Source organism: Bubalus kerabau, chromosome 1 (assembly GCF_029407905.1).
Source record: "Bubalus kerabau isolate K-KA32 ecotype Philippines breed swamp buffalo chromosome 1, PCC_UOA_SB_1v2, whole genome shotgun sequence".
NCBI lineage: Eukaryota > Metazoa > Chordata > Mammalia > Artiodactyla > Bovidae > Bubalus > Bubalus kerabau.
In genome coordinates, this window is record NC_073624.1 from 122,271,190 (window position 1) to 122,293,909 (window position 22,720).

Below are 22,720 nucleotides of genomic sequence, written 5' to 3' on the forward strand. Positions count from 1 at the left end.
TCAAATCTTCATTTCAGATTGAAGATGCATTCCATGGTATTGCCATCTTAAGTCTTTCCATTGTTATGGAATACCTGTCCATGTATTCAGGATAGTTTTCAGCCAGGGTGTATAATTTCCAGTGTGCCAGTCTTGTCATCCTCGTTACATCCATGGCAAAGTGTTGTATTCATGTTGGCATTATTGAAAGGGAATTTTTTTTAATTCCTTTTCAGATTATTATCTGCTAATATGTACAGAAAAAACTGTGTAATCTTTCGTTTTTATCAGTTTGGACAGCTTGATAGTTGTCTTTAATTTCTTTCCTTTCTCATACTTTAAGATTTTCTGGGCACTGTACATGTACTGCCTCACCCCTAATCTCAGTCATGTGTTCAAAGAACTTCTGTCCTTTATTTGTTTACTTATTTTTTGCAACATTGAATTCGTTTTGACTATGCTGGGTCTCTGCTGCAAGATGGAAGTTTCTAGGACCTCTGGACTGCAGTCTTCCATCTCTTACTGACCTCTTGTTGACCTCTGCAGAATCCTGGTTGGCGGGAGCTTGTTAGTTCCTTGTTCCTTACCAGGACCTCCTGTGGTAAGTGTTTTTCTCTTCTCTGTTGCCTGGTAAGGGTGGATGGTCATTGGCATCCCAAAGCTAGCTAGAAGTCAATTATTTAGGCAGGCTTGTGCATAGATATGGGAGAAGGCAATGGCACCCCACTCCAGTACTCTTGCGTGAAAATACCATGGATGGAGGAGCCTGGTAGGCTGCAGTCCATGTGGTGGTTAAGAGTCGGACACCACTGAGCGACTTCACGTTCACTTTTCACTTTCATGCATGGGAGGAGGAAATGGCAACCCACTCCAGTGTTCTTGCCTAGAGAACCCCAGGGACTGCGGGGCCTGGTGGACTGCCGTCTATGGGGTCGCACAGAGTCGGACACGACTGAAATGACTTAGCAGCAGCAGCGGCGACAGCAGCAGCAGAAGCAGTGCATCAATATCAAAAGGGCTGCAAACAGTCAGGAAGGATCACATATGTCACCGTGAAACACTACTTCTCCACTTAGCCAAAGCTAACAAAAGATTTCTGTTCTAGGTCAACCTAGAAGAGATCACTCAAGAGGTAAAGAAACTTAAACTCCATTAGCAAAGGCAGTTCGACATCTCAAGAAAACTTGTGCTAGGCACAGAACTCTTTTCTGGGGGTCCACTTTCCCTACAACCTCCTTATCCCATTCTGTACCCATTCCTTTGCTTCCCCCATCCTGAAACTGCCACCTGTAAGACAGAACTACTTCGTTTTCCTTCCTCAAGTGCCATTGCATTCCACATACTGTCTTGTAATAACAAGTCATACATTTCCCTTCAGCAACCAAGAACTGACTTTTATATTGGCATTGGCTATAGCCCGCCCCCCTCCCCCCACCCCCAAGAACAGAACAAAACAAAACAAAACAATTGCTTTCTTACATTTAACATGTCAGGATGGTGCCAGACACTATTCATGGAGAGTCAAAAATCTCTTTTGTTTCTGTGTAAAAGGGAGGTCCTTTCAAGTCGTGAATGTTTCAGAACTTTCATTTATTTGGAAATGACCTAGCTATTCAATACACTGTCGTCACAAGGATAGAAACGCGGGTAACCAAAACACCTGGAGAAACGTTTGTTAGTTCAGTTCAGTTCAGTTGCTCAGTCGTGTCTGACTCTTTGGGACCCCGTGGCCTGAAGGACGCCAGGCTTCCGTGTCCGTCACCAGCTCCAGGGGCTTGCTCAAACTCATGTCCATCGAGTCAGTGATGCCATCCAACCATCTTATCCTCTGTCATCCCCTTCTCCTCTGCCTTCAATCAAGACTATGAGAGGCAGATATTTTAGAGTATAATTATTGTAAAGAGTTTGTCTAAAAGGTCATATCACATTGACATTTTTTACTTTTGTTGTTGTCGTTTCCAGGTAGTTTCTTGCTGACAAGCTTGTGACAGATATAACAATAGAGCAATTTTTACCTCAAAAGAAACCTAGGCACTATGAACATGTTGTGCTTAATGTTGTTGACTCTTAGACATGTCTATAATGGAGGAGCAAAACCAAAAATACTAGATATTTAATATTGACTAGTTCCCAGTTCACGGGACTCTGACATTCATTTAGGTCAATGTTTTCTTGTATTTCCAGCAGTTTGATTTGGAAGGGCTGCCTTGTCTTGAGACCATTGAAATCAGAACACAGAACTTGAGCAATATTATCAAAAAACACAAGGCTCACACTGACACATACCTTAATCCAAACAGACAGACAAGACGTCTTCCAGGTTTCCGCCTGAGATTTAAAATATTTCTTTGAGCCAGTCTACTGGGGAGTGGGGGGATGGGGGTGGCAGTGAGGCAGGCTTGGGTAACAAGCTAATTGTTGGTCATTGCATATGCAAAGAACCAGCTTTCCGGGTTCCAAGGAAAAAAGTTTCCTTGGTAACCAACTTTGTCTGGTTCTATAGAATATCATGGCCCTCCTAGGTCAGGTCATCTTGCCTTTCTGTAGTCCTCGTTTTATCCCTAAATCATAGACAGCTTGGATTGTCTCTGTGGGGTGTATGTATTGTCCTCATGTTTGACCTGGCGGCAGCAGCGAGGTCCGAGAGCCTCTCCTGGAACCGGGCGTGGGGACGGGGCTCACCGGGAGCCACTGGTGAAGGTGGGCAGCGCCCCTGGAGCGCGGCAGGGGCGGGGCGAACCCGGGCGGCGCAGGGCGGGTGTCTGCTCCTGGCGGGGGTAGGGGAGGGCTTCCCAGTTGTGCTCTCGGAGATGGCCACTGCGGCTGGAAACGCGCCTGGAGCGCACCCAGGGCTGGTTAAACCTGGGCTGCACAGGTCGAGATTCCGCTCGCTGTGGGTGGGGGGTCGGTCCCTGTTGTGCTCCCGGGGGTCGCCAATATGGCTGGGAACCCGCCGGGAGCCCGGCAGGGCCGGGGCGAAACCTGGCGGCGCGGGGCGGGGTGGGGGTCCGTTCGCAGCGGGGGTCGGCTCCTGGCGGGGGTGGGGGAGGGCTTTCCAGATGTGCTGTTGGGGGTCGCCATTGCGGCTGGGAATGCCCATTTCGTGAACTCCTGGATCCCCAAGGATCGGCATCCATTGGCCACAGCGGAGGCGTGCGGAACACAGGTAAGGGAACGGGGACTGTGTGGAGCAGGGAACCATGTATTCCGCCCTGTGTTGGCACAGTCTCAGAGCTCCCCAACCTGGCGGTCGCAGAAAGGCCTCGTCTTTGGGGTCAAGGCCTTTACCGCTGCACCCCTCTGCTGAAAAACCTCAGAGTCTGGGCGGTTTTCCCAAGCAGCCTAGTGTCCGCTGGAAGTCCAAGGGACAGAACCCTGAACTCTGGCCGGCTGGCCCAGCCCTGCTTCTGGCACTTTGTAGGCCAGCGGGCCGTGGAGAACCTGCTAGGATGGGAAAGGGAAGGGTACGCGAATTGTACCCTGGTGGCCGCCGAGGCAGCAAAGAAGGGGGGAGGGCACCTTACTGCCCTTTAATGGCAGACAGAATCTGTGGCTGTCCTGCTGCGTGGGCCTTTTCATGGGGACCTTGTGCAATAAAAGTTTACCGGTGACCTTAGGGAACTTCCCAGTGTGCTTCTGACAGATGAGGGATGCTGTGGAGTTGGCGGGGCCTCTCAGGACTACGCTGGGTTTGGCGCAATGGAAGAGGGCCTCATCTCCAGGGAAGGCAGGAACCTCAGGCTTCCTCTCCGTTTCGGACTCCAACCGCAGGGTCCCTGCAGAGTTGGGACAGGACAGTCATGAATCGTCTTGTCTGAGGAAGGGAACTCCGCTTGCCTCTCGAGGTGCTCAGGGGGTCTCAGACCCCTTGTTCAGCTGTGTGTGGAACCTGTGGGTGTTTCCGGACGATGCACGATGGTGACAGTGCCCCTTCGTGTTGTGCCTTCACCCACTGGGTTGCCTTCGAAGAGGTGTCCGGGCCTCGGGTTCTTTTTCAAGAGCGGACAGGGAAATCGGGGTCTTTCGGCATGTGCGACCACCCAAGGGGCTAGTCTCAAATTTCCTAGTGAGGCCGGCTACATCCTGAGGTATGCCGGGAAGGCTGGGGACCCTTCCAGACAACGCAGGGGGATCGACTCTCCTGTCGCCATCAGGAGGGGAGAAGGGGCTCAGATGAAGTGGGGCCGGAACCCTCGGTGTTACCCTCGAGGGAACCCGGCGTGTCGAGGAACTTTTGGGGGTCGCATGAAGGCTGTCAGGGACAGTTTCGCCCTTCAGGGCGGAACAGGGGACTTCCCTTGAGACGCCGTCGCGGGCAAGGGCCTCATCTTGCGAAGACTTGGGAACCACGTGGTTTTTCTCGAGTTGTGGCGGATTCTCGAGTTACGACGGGGATCTCAGGCTTCCCCTTGGGTTGGCCCTGGGAAGCCCAATCTTCCCCTCGAGTTGCGAGGGAAAGCTTGGGGTTGTGCTCAAGTCACTGCAGGGCCCAAGACACCTCATCTAGGCGTGTGTCCGGGACCTAATATTCCTCTCCAGGGAAGGCAGGGATCTCGGGGTTGCATTCCAGGCTCCCCCGGGGAGTCAGGTCTCGTCTCGAGGGGAAGCCAAGGACTCCGCTCTCCCCTTGAGTCACGACCCGGATCTCTTGGAGCCCCCTGAGTGGCCTCAAGGGAGTCCAGCCTCCTCTTCCGTTTGGAGAGAGGACCCGGGATTGCTCTCCAGGCCATGCAGGAACAGAAGGCCCTCAGCTCGCGAGGACGGGGGCGTCTCAGGGGTTTCCTCGAGCTGCGGCGCCCGTGGGGGTTTTCTCCCGAGGCACGACGAGGATCTCAGGGAGCCTCTCGTGCGGCGCCAGGGAAGTCAGGTATCCATGCGCGTGGTGAGGGGGAGCGGGTCATGGCTCTCGAGTCACGGGAGGGGACTAGGGCCTCGAGACGCGTTGAAGAAGGACTCTCGAGGTCTTTCTCGGGTGGTGGCAGGAAACCCTCGTTTCCCTCGCATTCTGCCGGGGACCTTAGGGAACTTCCCAGGGTGCCTCTGAGAGGTGAGGGATCCTGTGGAGTTGGCGGGGCCTCTCGGGACTCCGCTGGGTCTGGCGCAACGGAAGAGGGCCTCACCTCGAGGGGAGGCAGGAACCTCAGGCTTCCTCTCCGTTTCGGACTCCGACCGCAGGGTCCCTGCAGAGTTGGGACAGGAGAGTCAGGCCTCGTCTTGTCTGAGGAAGGAAACCCCGCTTGCCTCTCGAGTTGCTCAGGGGGACTCAGGCCCCTTGTCGAGCTGTGTGTGGAACCCGCGGGTCTTTCCGGACGATGCACGGGGGTGGCAGTGCCCCTTCGTGTTGTGCCTTCACCCACAGGGTTGCCTTCGAAGAGGGGTCCGGGCCTCGGGTCCTTCTCAAGAGCGGACCGGGGAATCGGGGGCATTCGGCATGTGTCACCACCCACGTGGCTCGTCTGGAATTTCCTCGTGAGACCAGCCTCATCCTGAGGTGCGCCGGGGGGGCCGGGAACCCCTTCCGGACCACGCAGGGGAATCGACTCTCCTGTCGCGATCAGGAGGGGACAAGGGGCTCAGATGAAGCGGTGCCGGTACTCTCGGTGTTCCCCTCGAGGGAACCCGGGGTGTCGGGGAACTTTTGGGGTTCTCACGAAGGGTGTCAGGTACCGTTTCGCACTTCAGGGCGGAACATGGGACTTCCCTTGAGACGCCGTAGTGGGCAAGGGCCTCATCTTGCGAAGACGTTGGAACCACGTGTTTTTTCTCGAGTTTCGGCGGGATTGTCGAGTGACGACAGGGAATTCAGGCTTCCTCTTCAACTGGCCCAGGGAAGTCCAGTTTTCATTCGAATTGCGAGTTAGAACTGGGGATTGCTCTCGAGACACTGCAGGGCCAAATAGAGCTCATCTAGTCTTGTGTCCAGGACCTAATGTTCCTCTGCTGGGGCGACAGCTATCTCGGCATTGCATTCTCGACTCACCTGGGGAATCAGGCCTCGTCTCGAGGGGAAGCCAAGGACACCGCTCTCCTGTCAAGTTGCGACGGGTATATCTTGGAGCTCACTGTGTGGCCTAAAATGAGTCAAGCCTCCTGTGGAGTTTGGAGAGAGGACTCAGGATTGCTCTCCAGGCCATACAGCAAAAGAAGGCCCTCATCTCGTGAGGACTGGGGTGTCTCGTGGGTATTCTCGAGCTGCGGCCCAGTGTGGTGTTGCTCACGAGGTATAATGGGGAGCTCAGGGAGCCTCTCCTGTGGCGCCAGGGAAGTCAGGTTTCTATGCGCGTGGCTAGGGGGAGCGCGTCATTGCTCTCGAGTCATGGTAGGGGAATTGCACCTCAAGACGCGTTGAAGAAGGACTCTCAAGGTCTTTTACGGGTTGGGGCAGGAAACCCTTGGTTCCCTCGACTTGTGCCGGTGATCTCAGGAAGGTCTAAGGGTGCCTCTGAGAAGTCAGGGATACTGTGCAGTTGGGAGGGGCCTCTCGGGACTCCACTGGGTTCAGTGCAATGGAAGAGGGCCTCATCTCGAGTGGAGGCAGGAAACTAATGTTTCCTCTCCTGACTTCTCCTGGGCCAGGTCTGACTCAGATCGCAGTTTCGCTGCAGAGTTCGAACAGGAGAGTCAGGCCTCGTCTTGTGTGGAGGAATGGAACTCTGCTTGCCTCTCCAGTTGTTCATGGGGTGACAGGTCACTTCTCGAGCTGTGTGTGGTACCTGAGGGTTTCTCCGGACGATACCCGGGGGTGTCAGTGCCCCTTCCTGTTGTGCCTTCATCAAAAGGGTTATCTTCAAAGAGGTGTCCGGGCATTGGCATCTTATCAAGAGCGGACCGGGAAATCGGGGTCTTTCGGCATGTGTCACCATCCACGAGGCTATGTCTCGAATATCCTCGTGAGACCGGCCTCATCCTGAGATGCACCAGAAAAGGCGGGAACCCCTTCAAGACAAAACAGGGGAATCGACCCTCCTGTCGCGATCAGGAGGGGAGAAGGGGCCCAGATGTAGTGGTGCCGGGAACCTCGGTGTTCTCCTCGAGTCAGACCGGTGTGTCGAGGAACTTTTGAGGTCGCATCAAGGGTGCCAATACCGTTTTGCACTTCAAGACGGAACGTGGGACTTCTCTTGAGACGCTGTAGGGGGCAAGGGCCTCATCTTGCGATGACGGGGGAACCACGTGGCGTTTCTGGAGTTGTGGCGGGATTCTCGAGTTTCGACAGGGAATACAGTCTTCCTCATGTGTTGGCCCAGGGAAGTCCTATCTTCCATTCGAGTTTCAAGGGAGAGCTGGGGATTGCCCTCGAGTCACTGCAGGGCAAAATAGACCTCATCTAGGCTTGTGTCCAGGACTTAATGTTCGTCCCTAGGGGCGACAGGGATCTCGGGCTTGCATACCAGACTCACCCGGGGAATCAGGCCTCGTCTCAAGGGGAAGCAAAGAACTCTGCTGTCCTTTTGGGTCGCGATGGGTATCTCTTGGAGCCCACTGTGTGCCCTAAAGGGAGTCAAGCCTCCTGTGGTGTTTGGATAGAGGACTCGGGATTCCTCTCCAGGCCATGCAGGAAAAGAAGGCCCTCATCTCGCGATGACGGCGGCGTCTCGTGGGTTTTCTAGACTGCTGCGCTAGTGCCGGGTTTCTGACGAGGTACGGGAGGGAGCTCAGGGAGCCTCTCGTGTGGCGCCAGGGAAGTCAGGTCCCCATGAGATGGCTAGGGGGAGCTCGTCATTGCTCTCGAGTCATGGTAGGGTAATCGGGCCTCAAGACGGGTTGAAGAAGGACTCTCGAGGTCTTTCTCGGGTCACTGCATAAAACCCAGGGTTCCCTTGACTTGTGCCTGCGACCTCAGGGAGCTTCTCAGAGTGCCTCTGAGAAGTCAGGGATACTGTGCAGTTTGGAGGGGCCTCTCGAGACTCCTCTGCATTTGGTGCAATGTAAGAGGGACTCATCTCGAGTTGAAGCAGGAACCTCAGTGTTCCTCTCCATTTCTGACTCAGATCGCAAGGTCCCTGCATGTTGGTACAGGAGAGTCAGGCCTCGTCTTTTCTGGAGGATGGGACTCCTCTTGCCTCTCGAGTTGTTCTCGAGGTGACAGGCCACTTGTCGAGCTGTGTGTGTAATCTGCCCGTTTTTCCGGTTGATGCACAGGTGTCTTAGTGCCCCTTCGTGTTGTACCTTCATACTCAAGGCTGCCTTCCAAGAGGTGTCCGAGCATCGGATTCTTATCAAGAGCGGACCGGGAAATTGGAGTCTTTCAGCAAGTGGCACCACCCACAAAGCTACGTATCGAATTTCCCCATGAGACCGGCCTCATCCTGAGTTGTGCAGGGAAGGTCGGGCCCCCTTGCAGACAAAGCAGGGGAATCGACCCACTGGTCACGATCAGGAGGGGAGAAGGGGCTTAAATGAAGTGGTGCCGGGAACCTCGGTGTTCCCCTTGAGTGAGACCGGCGTGTTGGGGGACTTTTGGGGTCGCATCAAGGGTGCCAAGTACCGTTTCTCATTTCAAGATGGAACCTGGGACACCTTTTGAAACGCTGTAGCGGGCAAGGGCCTCATCTTGCGATGACGGGAGAACCACGTGGTTTTGCTCAAGATGCGGCGGGATTTTCGAGTCATGACCGGGAATTTAGGCTTCCTCTTGTTGGCCTTGAAATCCAATCTTCCATTCGGGTTGTGAGGGGGAGCTGGGGATTGCGCTAGAGTCACTGCAGCGCAAAAGAGACCTAATCTAGGCTTGTGTCCAGGATCTAATGTTGCTCTCCAGGGGCGACAGGGATCTCGGGTTTGCATTCCAGACTCATCCGGGGAGTCAGTTCTCAGCTCGAGGGTAAGCAAAGAATTCCGCTCTCGTCTCGAGTCGCAATGGGTATCTCTTGGAGCCCACTCTGTGTACTAAAGGGAGTCAAGCCTCCTGTGGAGTTTGGAGAGAGGACTCGGGATTGGACTCCAGGCCATGCAGGAAAAGAAGGCCCTCATCTCGAGATGACGGTGGCGTCTCGTGGGTTTTCTCGAGCTGCGGCGCCAGTGTGGGGTGTCTCATGCAGTACCACGGGGATTTCAGGGAGCCTCTTGTGTGGCGCCAGGAAAATCCAGTATTCCATTCGAGTTGCAAGTTACAACTGGGGATTGCTCTCCAGTCACTGCAGAGCAAAATAGACCTCATCTACGCTTGTGTCCAGGACCTAGTGTTCCACTACTGGGCCGACAGGGATCTCAGGGTTGCATTCTCGACTCACCCGGAGAGTCAGGCCTCATCTTGAGGGGAAAAAAAGGACTCCGCTCTCCTGTCAAGTCGCGACGGGTATCTCTTGGAGCCCACTGCGTGGCGTAAAGGGAGTGAATCCTCCTATGGAGTTTGGAGAGATGACTCGGGATTGTTTTCCTGGCCATGCAGGAAAAAAGGCCCTCATCTCGCGATGATGGGGGCGTCTCGTGGGTTTTCTCCAGCTTTGGCACCAGTATCAGATTTCTCACGAGGTATGACGGGGAGCTCAGAGAGCCTCTCTTGTGGTGCTAGGGACGTCAGGTCTCCGTGCGTGTGGTGAAGGGGAGTGCGTGATTGCTCTCGAGTCATAGTAGGCGAATCGGGCCTCAAGACGCATTGAAGAAGGACTCTCGAGGTCTTTCTCGGGTTGCGGCAGGGAACCCTGGGTTCCCTCGACTTGTGTCGGTGACCTCAGGCAACTTCTCAGGGTGCCTCTGAGAAGTCAGGGACACTGTGGATTTGGAAGGGGCCTTTCGTTACTCAACTGGGTTTGGTGCAATCGAAGAGGGCCTCATCTCGAATGGAGGCAGGAACCTCAGGGGTCCTCTCCATTTCTGACTCGGGTCGCAGGCTACCTGCAGAGTATGGACAAGAGAGTCACGCCTCGTCTTCTGTGGAGGAATGGATCTCCGCTTGCCTTTCGAGTTGTTCACGGAGTGACAGGCCACTTGTTGAGCTGTGTTTGAAACCTGCGGGTTTTTCCGGACGATGCACGGGGGTGTCAGTGCCCCTTCGTGTTGTGCCTTCATCCAAAGGGTTGCCTTCAAAGAGGTGTCTGGGCATCGGGTTCTTTTCAAGAGCGTACCAGAAAATTGGGGTCTTTCAGCATGTGGTACCACCCACGAGGCTATGTCTCGAATTTCCTCGGGAGACCGGCCTCATCCTGAGGTGCGCCGGGAAGGTTGGGAACCCCTTGCAGACAAAGCAGGGGAATCGACCCACCGGTCGCGATCAGAAGGGGAGAAGGGGCTCAGATGAAGTGGTGCCGGGAACCTCGGTGGTCCCCTCATGTGAGACCGGTATGTCACGGCACTTTTGAGGTCGCATCAAGGGTGCCAAGTACAGTTTCGCACTTCAAGACGGAACGTGGGAATTCTCTGGAGATGCTCTAGCGGGCAAGGGCCTCATATTGCGATGACGAGGGAAACACGTGGTTTTTCTCGAGTTGCGGCGGGATTCTCGAGTTACGACGGGGAATTCAGGCTTCCTCTTGTGTTGGCCCAGGAAGTCCAATCTTCCATTCAACTTGTCAGAGAGAGCTGGGGGTTGCTCTCGAGTCACTTCAGGGCAAAGAGTCCTCATCTAGGCTTGGGTCCAGGACGTAATGTTCCTCTCCAGGGGCGACAGGGATATCGGGGTCGCATTCCAGTCTCACCCGGTGGGTTATGCCTCATCTCGAGTGGAAGCAAAGGACTCCACTATCCTCTCGAGTCCCGACGCGTAACTCTTGGAGCCATATGAGTGCCCTAAAGGGATTCAAGCGTCCTGTGTAGCTTGGACAGAAGGTTCACGCTTGATCTGCATACCATGCAGTTAAAGATGGCCCTCCTCTCGTGATGACGGGGGCGTCTCATGGGTTTTCTCGAGCTGCAGCGCCAGTGTGGGGTTTCTCACGATATATGATGTGGAGCTCAGGGAGCCTCTCGTGCGGCGCCAGAGAAGTCAGGCCTCCATGCGTGTGGCCAGGCAGATCGCGTCATTGCTCTCGAGTCATGGGAGGGACTAGGGCCTCAAGACGCATTTAAGAAGGACTCTCCAGGTTTTTCTTGGGTTGGGGCGGGAAACACTTGTTTCCCTCCACCTCTACCGGGGACCTTAGGGAACTTTCCAGGTGCCTCTGAGTTGTGAGGGATACTGAGGAGCTGGAGGGGCCTCTCAGGACTCTGCTAGGTTTGACGAAATATAAGAGGGCCTCATCTCGATTGGAGGCAGGGACCTCAGGCTTCCTCTAAATTTCTGACTCCGACCGCAGGGTCCCTGCAGAGTTGGGACAGGAGAGTCAGGCCTTGTCTTGTCTGAGTAATGGAACTCTGCTTGCCTCTCGAGTCGTTCAGGGGGTCTCAGGCCCCTTGTCGAGCTGTGTGTGGAACCTGCGGGTGTTTCCAGAAGATGCATGGGGGTGTCAGTGCCCCTTCGTTTTGTGCCTTCCCCCACAGGGTTGCCTTCAAAGAGGTGTCCGGGCATTGGGTTCATTTCAAGAGCGGACCGGGAAATCGGGGTCGTTCGGCATGTGGCACCACCCACGTGGCTCATCTCGAACTTCCTCGTGAGACCAGCATCATCGTGAGGTGCGCCGGGAAGGCCGGGAACACCTTCCACACAAAGCAGGGGAATCGACTCTCCTGTCGCGAGCAGGCGGAGAGATGGGGCTCAGATGAAGTGGTGCCGGGACCCTCGGTGTTCCCCTCGAGGGAACCCGGCGTGTCGGGGAACTTTTGCGGGTCGCATGAAGGGTGTCAGGTGCTGTTTCGCACTTCAGGGCGGAACATGGGACTTCCTTGTAGACGCTGTAGCGGGCAACGGCCTCATCCTGTGAAGACGTTGGAACCACGTCGTTTTTCTCGAGTTGCGTCGGGATTCTCGAAAACGACGGGGATTTCAGGCTTCCTCTTGGGTTGGCCCTGGGAAGCCCAATCTTCAATTCGAGTTGCGATGGAAAGCTGGGGGTTCTGCTCGAGTCACTACAGGGCCAAAGAGACCTCATCGAGGCGTGTGTCCAGGACCTAATATTCCTCTCAAGGGAAGACAGGGATCTCGGGTTTCCATTCCAGACTCCCCCGGGGAGTCAGGACTCGCCTGGAGGGGAAGCAAAGGACTCTGCTTTCCTCTCAAGTTGAGACACGGATCTCTTGGAGCCCACTGAGTGCACTCAAGGGTGTCGAGCCTCCTCTTCCGTTTGGAGAGAGGACTCAGGATTGCTCTCCAGGCCAGGCAGGAAAAGAAGGCCCTCATCTCGCGATGACGGGGGGTCTCATGGGTTTCCTCAGGCTGCGGCGCCCGTGGGGGTTTTCTCACGAGGCACGACGAGGACCTCAGGGAGCCTCTCGTGCGGCGCCAGGGAAGTCAGGTCTCCATGCGCATGACGAGGGGGAGCTGGTCATCACTCTCGAGTCATGGGAAGCGACTAGGGCCTCAAGACTCGTTGAAGAAGGACTCTCGAGTTCTTTCTCAGGTTGCGGCGGGAAACCCTCGTTTCCCTCGACTTCTGCAGGGGACCTTAAGGAACTTCCCAGGGTGCCTCTGAGAGGTGAGGGATGCTGTGGAGTTGGCAGGGCCTCTCGGGACTCTGCTGGGTTCAGCGCAATGGAAGAGGGCCTCATCTCAAGGGGAGGCAGGCACCTCTGGCTTCCTCTCCGATTCTGACTCCGACTGCACGGTCCCTGCAGTGTTGGGACAGGAGAGTCAGGCCTCGTCTTGTCTGAGGAATAGAATTCTGGTTGCCTCTCGAGTTGTTCCGGAGTCTCAGGCCCCTTGTCGAGCTGTGTGTAGACCCTGCGGGTTTTTCCAGATGATGCACGGGGGTGTCAGTGCCCCTTCGTGTTGTGCCTTCATCCACAGGGTTGCCTTCGAAGAGGTGTCCGGGCATCGGGTTCTTATCAAGAGCGGACCGGAAGATCAGGGTCGTTCGGCACGTGGCACCTCACACGTGGCTAGTCTCGAATTTCCTCCTGAGACCGGCCTCATCCTGAGGTGCACCAGGAAGGCCGGGAACCCCTTCCAGAGAAAACAGGGGAATCGACTCTCCTGTCGCGATCAGGAGGGGAGAAGGGGCTCAGATGAAGTGGTGCCGGGACCCTCAGTGTGCCCCTCGAGGGAACCCAGCGTGTCGGGGAACTTTTGCGGTCGCATCAAGGTTGTCAAGTACCGTTTAGCACGTAAGGACGGAACATGGGACTTCCCTGGAGACGCCAGGAACTTCGGTTTTCCCCTGGATTGAGACCTGTATGTTGGGGAACTTTGGGGTCACATCAAGGGTGCCAAGTAGCATTTCGAACTTTAAGATGGAACGTGGGACTTCTCTTGAGACTCTAGCTGGCAAGGGCCTCATATTGCGATGAAGGGGGAACCACATGGTTTTTAAGACTTGAGGCTGAATTCTCGAATTACGATGGGAAATTCAGACTTCCTCTTGTGTTGACCTTGGGAAGACCAATCTTCCATTCAAATTGTGAGGGAGAGATGGAGGTTGCTCTCGAGTCACTGTAGGGCAAAATAGACCTCATCTAGGCTTGTGTCTAGGACATAATGTTCCACTCCAGGGGCGACAGGGATCTCGGGGTTGCATTCCAAACTCACCCGGGGAGTCAGGCCTCGTCTCCAGGGAAGCAAAGGACTCCGCTCTCCTCTCGAGTCGCACCGGGTATTTCTTGGACCCAACTGAGTGGCCTAAAGGGAGTCAATCCTCCTGTGAAGTTTGGAGAGAGGACCAGGGATTGCTCTCCAGGTCAGGCAGGAAAAGAAGGCCCCCATCTCTCCTTGACGGGGGCATCTTGTGGTTTTTCTCGAACTGCGGCGCCACTGTGGGTTTTCTCACGAGGTACGATGGGGTACTCAGGGAGCCTCTTGTGTGGTACTAGGGAAGTCAGTTTTCCTGCTTGTGGTGAGGGGAGCGCGTCCTTGCTCTGGAGTCATGGTAGGGGAATCGGGCATCAAGATACGTTGAAAAAGGACTCTCCAAGTCTTTCTCGGGTTACTTCAGGAAACTCTGGGTTCCCTCGACTTGTGCCAGTGACCTCAGGTAGCTTCTCAGGGAGCCTCTGAGAATTCAGGGATACTGTGGTGTTGGGAGGGGCCTCTTGGGACACCACTGAGTTTGGTTCAATGGAAGAGGGCCTCTTCTCTAGTTGAGGCAGGAACCTCAGGGTTCCTTTCCATTTCTGACTCCGATCGCAGGGTCCCTGAAGAGTTGGGACAGGAGAGTAAGGCCTCGTCTTGTGTGAAGGAATGCAACTTCACTTGCCTCTCGAGTTGTTCATGGGGTGACAGTCCACATTTGGAGCTGTGAGTGGAATCTGCGGGTTTTTCCAGACGATGCATGGGGATGTCAGTGTCCCTTCATGTTGTGCCTTCATCCACAGGGTTGCCTTGGAAGAGATGTCCGGGCGTCAGGTTCTTATCTAGAGTGGACTGGGAATTCGGGATCTTTCAGCATGTGGCACCAACCATGAGGCTACTTTTCGAATTTCCTCATGAGACCGGCCTCATCCGGAGGTTCGCAGGAAACGTCGGGAACCCCTTGCAGACAAAACATGGGAATCGACCCTCCTGTCGCGATCAGGAGGGGTGAAGGGGCTCACAGGAAGTGGTGCCGTGAACTTTGGTGTTTCCCTCGAGTGAGACCGGTATGTCAGGGAACTTTGGGGGTCGCATCAAGGGTGCCAAGTACCGTTTTGTACTTCAGGATGGAACGTGGGACTTCTCTTGATACGCTGTAGCGGCCAAGGGCCTCATCTTGCGATGACGGGGGAGCCACGTGGTTTTTCTCGAGTTGCGGCGGGATTCTCGAGTTACGACAGGGATTTCAGGCTTCCTCTTGTGTTGGCCCAGGGAAGTCCAATCATCCATTCGAGTTGCGAGGGAGAGCTGGGGGTTGCGCTCGAGTCACTGCAGGGCAAAGGAGACCTCATCTAGGCTTGTGTCCAGGACCTAATGTTCCTCTCCAAGGGCCACAGGGATCTCAGGTTTGCATTCCAGACTCACCCAGGGAGTCAGGCCTCGTGTCGAAGGGAAGCAAAGGACTCCGCTCTCCTTTCGAGTTGCGACGGGCACCTCTTGGAACCCACTTTGTGGCCTAAAGGGAGTCAAGCCTCCTGTGAAGTTTGGAGAGTGGACTTGGGACTGCTCTCCAGGCCATGCAGGAAAAGATGGCCCTCATCTCGCGATGACGGAGGGGTCTTGTGGGTTTTCTCGAGCTGCGGTGCCAGTGTGGGGTTTCACACGAGGTACGACAGGGAGCTCAGGGAGCCTCTCGTGTGTCGCCAGGGAAGTCAGGTCTCCATGTGCATGGCGAGGGGGAGCGCGTTATTGCTCTCGAGCCATGGTAGGGGAATCTGACCTCAAGACGCATTGAAGAAGGACTCTTGAGGTCTTTCTTCGGTTGTGGCAGGAAACCCTTATTTCCCTCGACTTTTGCCGGTGGCCTCAAGGAGCTTCTCAGAATGCCTAGGAGAAGTCAGGGATACTGTGGAGATGGGAGGGGCCTCTCGGGACTCCACTGGGTTTGTTTTAATGGAAGAGGGCCTCATCTCGGGTTGAGGCAGGAAACTCAGGTTTCCTCTCCATTTCTGACTCAGATCGAAGCGTGCCTGCAGAGTTGGGATTGTATACTCAGGCCTCGTCTTGTCTGAGGAAGGGAACTCCGCTTGCCTCTCTCGTTGTTTAAGGGGTGACAGGCCAGTTGTGGAGCTGTATGTGGATCCTGTGGGATTTTCCGGACGATGAACAGGGTTGCCAGTGCCCCCTCGTGTAGTGCCTTCATCCACAGGGTTGCCTTAGAAGAGGTGTCCGGGCATCGGGTTCTTATCAAGAGCAAGACCGAGAAATCTGGGTCTTTCGGCACGTGGCACTAACATGAGGCTACGTCTCGAATTTCTTCGTGAGACTGGCCTCATCCTGAGGTGCACCATGAAGGTCGGGAACCCCTTCTAGACAAAGCAGGGGAATCGACCTTCCTGCCGGGATCAGGAGGGGAGAAGGGGCTCAAATGAAGTGGTGCCAGGAACTTCGGTGTTCCCTTGGAGTGAGACCGGTATATTGGGGAACTTTTGGGGTCGCATCAAGGGTGCCAAGTAGCATTTCGAACTTTATGACGAAACATGGGACTTCTCTTGAGACTCTGTAGCGGGCAAAGGCCTCATATTGCGATGAATGGGGAACCACGTGGTTTTTAAGAGTTGCGGCGGGATTCTCGAGTTACAACGGGAAATTCAGACTTCCTCTTGTGTTGGCCCAGTGAAGACCAATCTTCCATTCGAATTGCGAGGGAGAGATGGGTGTTGCTCTCGAGTCACTGTAGGGCAAAATAGACCTCATCTAGGCTTTTGTCCAGGACATAATGTTCCTCTCCAGGGGCAACAGGGATCTCGGGGTTGCATTCCAGACTCACCTGGGGTAAGGCCTCGTCTCGAGGGGAAACAAAGTACTCTGCTCTCCTCTCAAGTCGCGACAGGTATCTCTTGGAGCCCATTGAGTGACCTAAAGGGAGTAAAGCCTCCTGTGAAGTTTGGAGAAAGGACCAGGGATTGCTCTCCAGGTCAGGCAGGAAAAGAAGTCCCCAATCTCGTGATGACGGTGGCGTCTCGTGGGTTTTCCCGAGCTGCGGCGCCAGTGTGGGGTTTCTCACGAAGTACGACGGGGAGCTCAGGGAGGCTCTCATGTGGCGCCAGGGAAGTCAGGTGTCCATGCGCATGGCGAGGGGGAGCGTGTCATTGCTCTCGAGTCATGGTAGGGGAATCCGTCCTCAAGACGCGTTGAAGACGGACTCTTGAGGTCTTTCTCGGGTTGCGGCAGGATACCCTGTGTTCCCTCGACTTGTGCCGGTGACCTCAGGGAGTTGCTCAGGGTGCCTCTGAGAAGACACTGATACTGTGGTGTTGGGAGGGGCCTCTCGGGACTCCACTGCGTTTGGTGCAATGGAAGATTGCCGGGAGCCAGCGAGAGACATTCCACTCGTGACAAATGTCATGAGGAAAGAGTCTCAGCATACGCAAAGGCGGGATCGAGCCTCCGGGAGTTCCCCCGTATATTCTTCAGCATCTACCCCCAAAAACCGAAGTCTGCCTTCTTTATTGCTTTGTTCTCTCACCTCTGACATTACTGGGGATGTCCCCCACCACCATCTCACTCTCTCTGTCAAAGAGCTAACTTACAGCTCCAACTAATAATGTTCCTGGGCAATTAGTAGTGTTTAAATCCAAACCCCTCAGATGGTTTTCTAACTCGCCTGACAAGTTTACCCGGTCTCCTACAGCTATGCATACGATTGTGTACAGTCTCCCAGCCTCGAGACGCACGGGAAGCTTAAGATATTCAAATAGCTTAGAGCCTCTCAGAGAGTTAGAAACTGTCAGAATAAAACTAGTAAAAGATTTCATTGATGAACCAATGCTTTTTGCCAAGTTTCCGCATCCCCTGAATTGTATCCTTGAATGTGTGTTAATATAGTTGGTATGTAGAAAAAATAAGTAGTGGCCTTGATGTTGGTAACTTTAGACCCTTAAGGTAATAAATTCTTTTCTTTGTTGTAAACCCATTACACATCCGCCGTATAGGAATGCAATTTTATCTTCGAAAGATGGTGCCAAACCTTGAACAATTACTCTTAGAGAAAATAACTCTTATGGTTGATAAGTCTTTGTCAAGAGTCATAAAATGTTAATAGGTCTTCTGGCCAGAAGATGATGTAAATCATCTAAACCATTTTTATACGATAAATCTGCAGGAAAGAAACCCTGGTTTTTGATAAGGATTAAAGACTGCTGACTTTGCATCCCCTATTATCCTCTATGTGTAACTTAGGGTATTAAAACCTGTGTTGAAAATAAAGCTACGGGCCTTCTCGCCAACGCTTGGTCTCCCCATGTCATTATTCCCCTCAATTTTCAGATGAGTGTCCATCTGGAGCGCGGATATCCTCTGCGACCATTTATTTGCCTGGGCTTCGAAGACCCACTCGATAAGGTGTCTAAGGTGGGGCACCTTCCTCTATTCTAGAGGGCACTTGCAGCCTCCGTGGTCAGAGCTAACCTGGTGTCACGGGTTATATTGATTTTCCTCGTAAACCAAGCTACTCAGCTGCTTTTCTCCACTGAATTTTCCTACTGAGCTATCCTCATTCTATTACTCTTTATATCTTTGATGAATAAATAAATAAATAAATAGGTCGCCTACTCCATCTTCCCTTCGAATACCCTGGATCAGCTGGGGCTGGACCTCTGCAGGTGGCGCCCGAGACAGGCATTTCGAAGGTAAATCCCCAACCCCATTCCCCCAGTGTTCAGTTTTTGGGACAGATAGGATCCCACTTAGGGGGCTGCAGATCCCCCTGTAGAATAGACAGGGCGAGAGGAGTGGGAAGTGTTGAAGAGTTAGAGAGAAAAAACGGTTTCTAAAAAGGCTGACAAAAAAGGCCTAATCTTTAGATAGCTAAAAGCAAAATCTTTTACTATCCTTAAGTTTCTGACATGGGCAACACTGAATCAAATGAAAGACAGCTCTTTATAGGAGTAATTTTACAGTTATTAAGTAAAAGAAGAATCAAGGTTAAAACATCTTCCATTCAATCATTTTTTACATTTGTACAGGACCACTGCCCTTGGTTTCTACAACAAGGCACTGTTAACCTAGGTATCTTGAAAAAACTAGGAAGACAGGTAAGAGCTTATTGTGCTCAGCAAGGTTTGGAAAAAATCCCTACTTACACCTTTCCTCTGTGGAATATGACTAGAGATGTTTTAGATACAGCTCACGAATTTGAAAAGGTACCTGTTAAAGAGGAAAGTAAAGTTGGAAAAGTACCTGTTAAACAAAAAAGCAAATCTGAAAAGGTACCTGTTATAAAGAAAAGTGAAAATGAAGAGGCTATACCTAGCTATCGACAGCTAAATGAATGGCTAGCCGCTATGACTGCCAATGAGCATGTAAAAGATAGGGATGAAAAGAAAGATCAGCTCTCCCCTCAATTTGAAAAAGGTTTAGAGGAAACAGCAGCTCGATGCCATTCTGATGAGGATTGTTTTTTTTTTTAGCTAAAGATGCTCCTAAAAGTTTAAGAAAACATCCCTAATCAGACCATCCGCTCCTAGGAGGTTGAGGGAAACATCCCCGATCAGACAGTTCGTAAGATTTAGTTACCAAACAGTTAAAGGATCTCCGGAACAGAAGAGGAAAACTTCGGGACGCTCCCATCCCCCTATGCCTCCTCCTCCATGTCGGGGTAAAGGGCCACCGCTAGGAGTTTCCCAGAGAAGGATTTTCTCTAGTCCCAAGGATGAACTTGATCCTCACCTTGAGGCTTCTTTTCTAGTCCCCTCTGAAGTTTAGCCAGGGTAAAGAGGTTACAAAATAAATAAAAATATTCTCTAAAATTAAAAAAAAATTAAAAATGGATTTCTCTGCATCAAAGAATAGACAAATATTTATTGACTGTGGAATATGATTAGAAATGTCCTGGACCTCCGTCACGAGGCTGTTAAATAGCCTATGGGGGAGGCTATAGAGGTGGATGGTGGTGAGTCTCCATTTACTGCACAGATCATATTTTCTGCCATTGAAAAAAAAAAAAAGGAGGGAGAAAGTGGTCTACCTCCCGAGGAAGGAGAGGGCTTACAGGACGCTGCGGCCGAGAGCCCTGGCGCGCTCCCTCCCCCTCTGCGTAAACCTTTAAAAAACTTATCCACCACTTTCTGATTTAAGGCGACCGCCACCGCCTTCGATTGTGCCTCCCAGGACCCAGGAGTTCCCCACTTTGCCCCCAAAGCCTCCCAAAGTGTTGCCTAAGACTGAGGAAGATAAAAAGTTTTTTAAACAAAGGAGCTTTTAGTACACAATATGCAGAGCGTGCTCCTTGGAGAAAACTCCCTCAGGGGGGTCTCACCCAGGCTAGGAGAAAAGCGAAAAGGCAAGGAGATTTAATAACAATATTAACCCCTGATGTGCCGCTTACTCCAATTCCAACCGGAGTGGCTGGCCCCCTATCTGAGGACATTGTAAGATTTGTCCTGGGGCGTAGCTCGCTTTCTTTTAAAAAAAAAAAAATTAAACAAAAAAAAAAAAGAAAGAAAAGAAATTTCGCTGGTGCATGGTGTAGTAGATTCTGATGATATTGAGAAATTAAAGTCTTGATCTCACTGCCTATCAAAACTGTACAAATTAATAAAGGTCAAAGAGTAACACAGCTTTTACTTTTACCTTACTATCAGACAAGGAAAAACTTGACTTCTCAAGCTAAGAGCCACAAAACATTTGGATCTAGTGATCTAGCCTTTTGGGTGCAGGAAATTACAGTTCCAAGGCCTTTAAAAGATCTTTTACTTCAAGAGAATAAAACGCCAGGGCTATTAGACACAGGAACAGACGTCTCTTAACATTGCTGGGAAAGACTGGCCCAGCTCCTGGCCAACACATAATACTGAAAATGAGTTGGTGGGATTAGAGAAAGTGGTATGTGGGGTGGAGATGCTGTACAGGTGGTACATTTAACAATACTTTATATATTGTTATAAATACATAATATAAATATATTTGCCTAATTACAGTTTGCCTAATTAGGTATGGGTATAAATAAAATATAATAAAGGTATACCTAATTCTATTTATAGATCTATACTTAATTAATTTGTATATAAATTAATATGTATACTAGATACACACACATATATATATACTGTATAATTAAATATATATGGCAGTAATATAATGTGTGTGTGGCTGATATTAATTGGTATGGATTGATGTGCTGTGATGATATATGTTCTATATACTGTATAATTATAAATGTGTGACATGTATTATTACAGTATATTGGTTTGTGTTGGTTGGTATTAGCTGTGTATGTGTTGTATTGTTGTAATATATATTAATTAATATATTAATTATAAAGATTAATTCAAGTATATTGATTTATATATATTATATGTCAATAACTTTATACTTGTTGCCATATATAAATACATATATAAATGCATTTTGCATTTAGGTATATCTGTATACCTGTATACCAAAATGAGATAAGGAGGTTATACATTTATTACTTAAATTTATACAGAGACCTAAACTAAACATTAGACCTAAATTAACATATCCATAGGGAAACAGCTAGACAAATAGTGAAGTTATGTTCCAATTGTAATTAATCACTTAAACGTAAACACACAGGGGCAGACTACAATGATGAGACACTAGATGCCTGAATTACAGGCTACGACTTGGCCCCTGGTCAAGTAAAAAGGCCTCCTTACGGGAGAGTGAAAAAGCCAGATGTGTTGCTAACTTGTGGGAGAGGGTATGCTTGTATATTTCTACAGAATGCAGATTCTCCGGTTTGGATCTCAGACAAATTCGTCATGTCACATTCCCCAAAGACCAGGTTCGCGGCGTGCGCACTCACTTGCTCCCCCTCCCCCAGCCAGCTCTCGCCTCCATGCCACCAGCAGCGCCTCGCACCCTCCTCGCTGCACCCCGTGACCTAGAGCAAAGAAGTCTGTGCAGCGAGTGAGGGCCAGAGAGGAAAGCGCGCCCGCGGAGTGCTGTCCAGACCAGAGTGGCCCCACTGGCAAGAGGGGACCGCCCTGAGCCCAAGCGGTGGCGGCTAGCCCTAAACCACGAACCCTGCCCCTCCGCCCGCCATAGGCGCCTTGGCCCACAGCCTGCCGCTCACGTTCTGCCTCCTGATGCTGGGGACACTGCTCCCCCGGGCCGACGCCTACAGCTGCTCCCTGGTTCATCTTGTTTAAACCCTCAATATAATGTTTGCTCCTTTGTAATGTTACAACATCCACCTTATCTTATGATGTAACCACTTATTGAATTATGGTCTTGCTGTATTACAACAACTACAGGATTTAATGCAAACACGACGGTTTGTGGGCTTACTTATCTTGGGAACAGCAGCTTTGATAAGTGCAATCACTTCTGTTACTGTGGCAGCAATATCATTGACTCAACAAGTACATACTGCTCAATATGTTGATTCTATGTCCAAAAATGTTTCTTTAACATTGGCAACACAGAAAGCTATAGAGAGAAAATTAGAAATGAGGGTAGACGCCCTAGAGGAAGCAGTAATACATATTGGGACTGAATTGCAGGCTTTAAAGGTGAAAATGGCATTGTCTTGTCATGCTGACTATCGGTGGATATGTGTAACACCCCTGAAAGTAAATGAGACAGATTTTGAATGGGAAAAGATTAAAAACCATATTTCAGGTATCTGGAACAGCTCTGACATTGTTTGAGACATAGGGAAACTTCACTATCAAATAGCAACCATGGAGCACTCCCGATTAGATTTTACTGCTGCTGGAACAGCAAATGATTTCTTCCATACTTTCCCTAACTACATCTCAGGAAAGAATATTCTGTCTAATGTCTTTAGCTATGCTGCGGTGGCTGCTTTAATTCTGCTTCTCATAATAATTCTTCCTTGTATTGTCAGGATTCTTCGGCAGAGTATTCAGAGGCTCGCGACTGAGCTACATCTGGCTGTTTTAAGAAATAAAAAACGGGGAGATGCCGGGAGCCGGCGAGAGACATTCCACTCGTGACAAAGGTCATGAGGAAGGAGGCTGGGCATACACAAAGGCGGGATCGAGCCTCGGGAGTCCTCCCGGATATTCTTGAGCATCTACCCCCCAAAACCAGAGTCTGCCTACTTTATTGCTTTGTGCTCTCACCTCTGACTTTCCTGGGGGCTGTCCCCCACCACCATCTCACTCTCTCTGTCAAAGAGCTAACTTACAGCTCCAATTAATAAAGTTCCTG

At 51.7% G+C, this 22,720-nt stretch overlaps 1 long non-coding RNA gene across 1 annotated transcript in view; it reads left to right on the forward strand.

Moving 5' to 3' along the window:
• Positions 1 to 512: 512 nt before the first annotated feature.
• The window catches only part of LOC129657439 (uncharacterized), a 94,579-nt gene continuing 72,371 nt past the window's right edge, over positions 513 to 22,720 (forward strand). The window contains exon 1 of the long non-coding RNA XR_008716729.1: positions 513 to 580. This is a non-coding gene — a long non-coding RNA (uncharacterized LOC129657439). The remainder of the gene's footprint in view (positions 581 to 22,720) is intronic.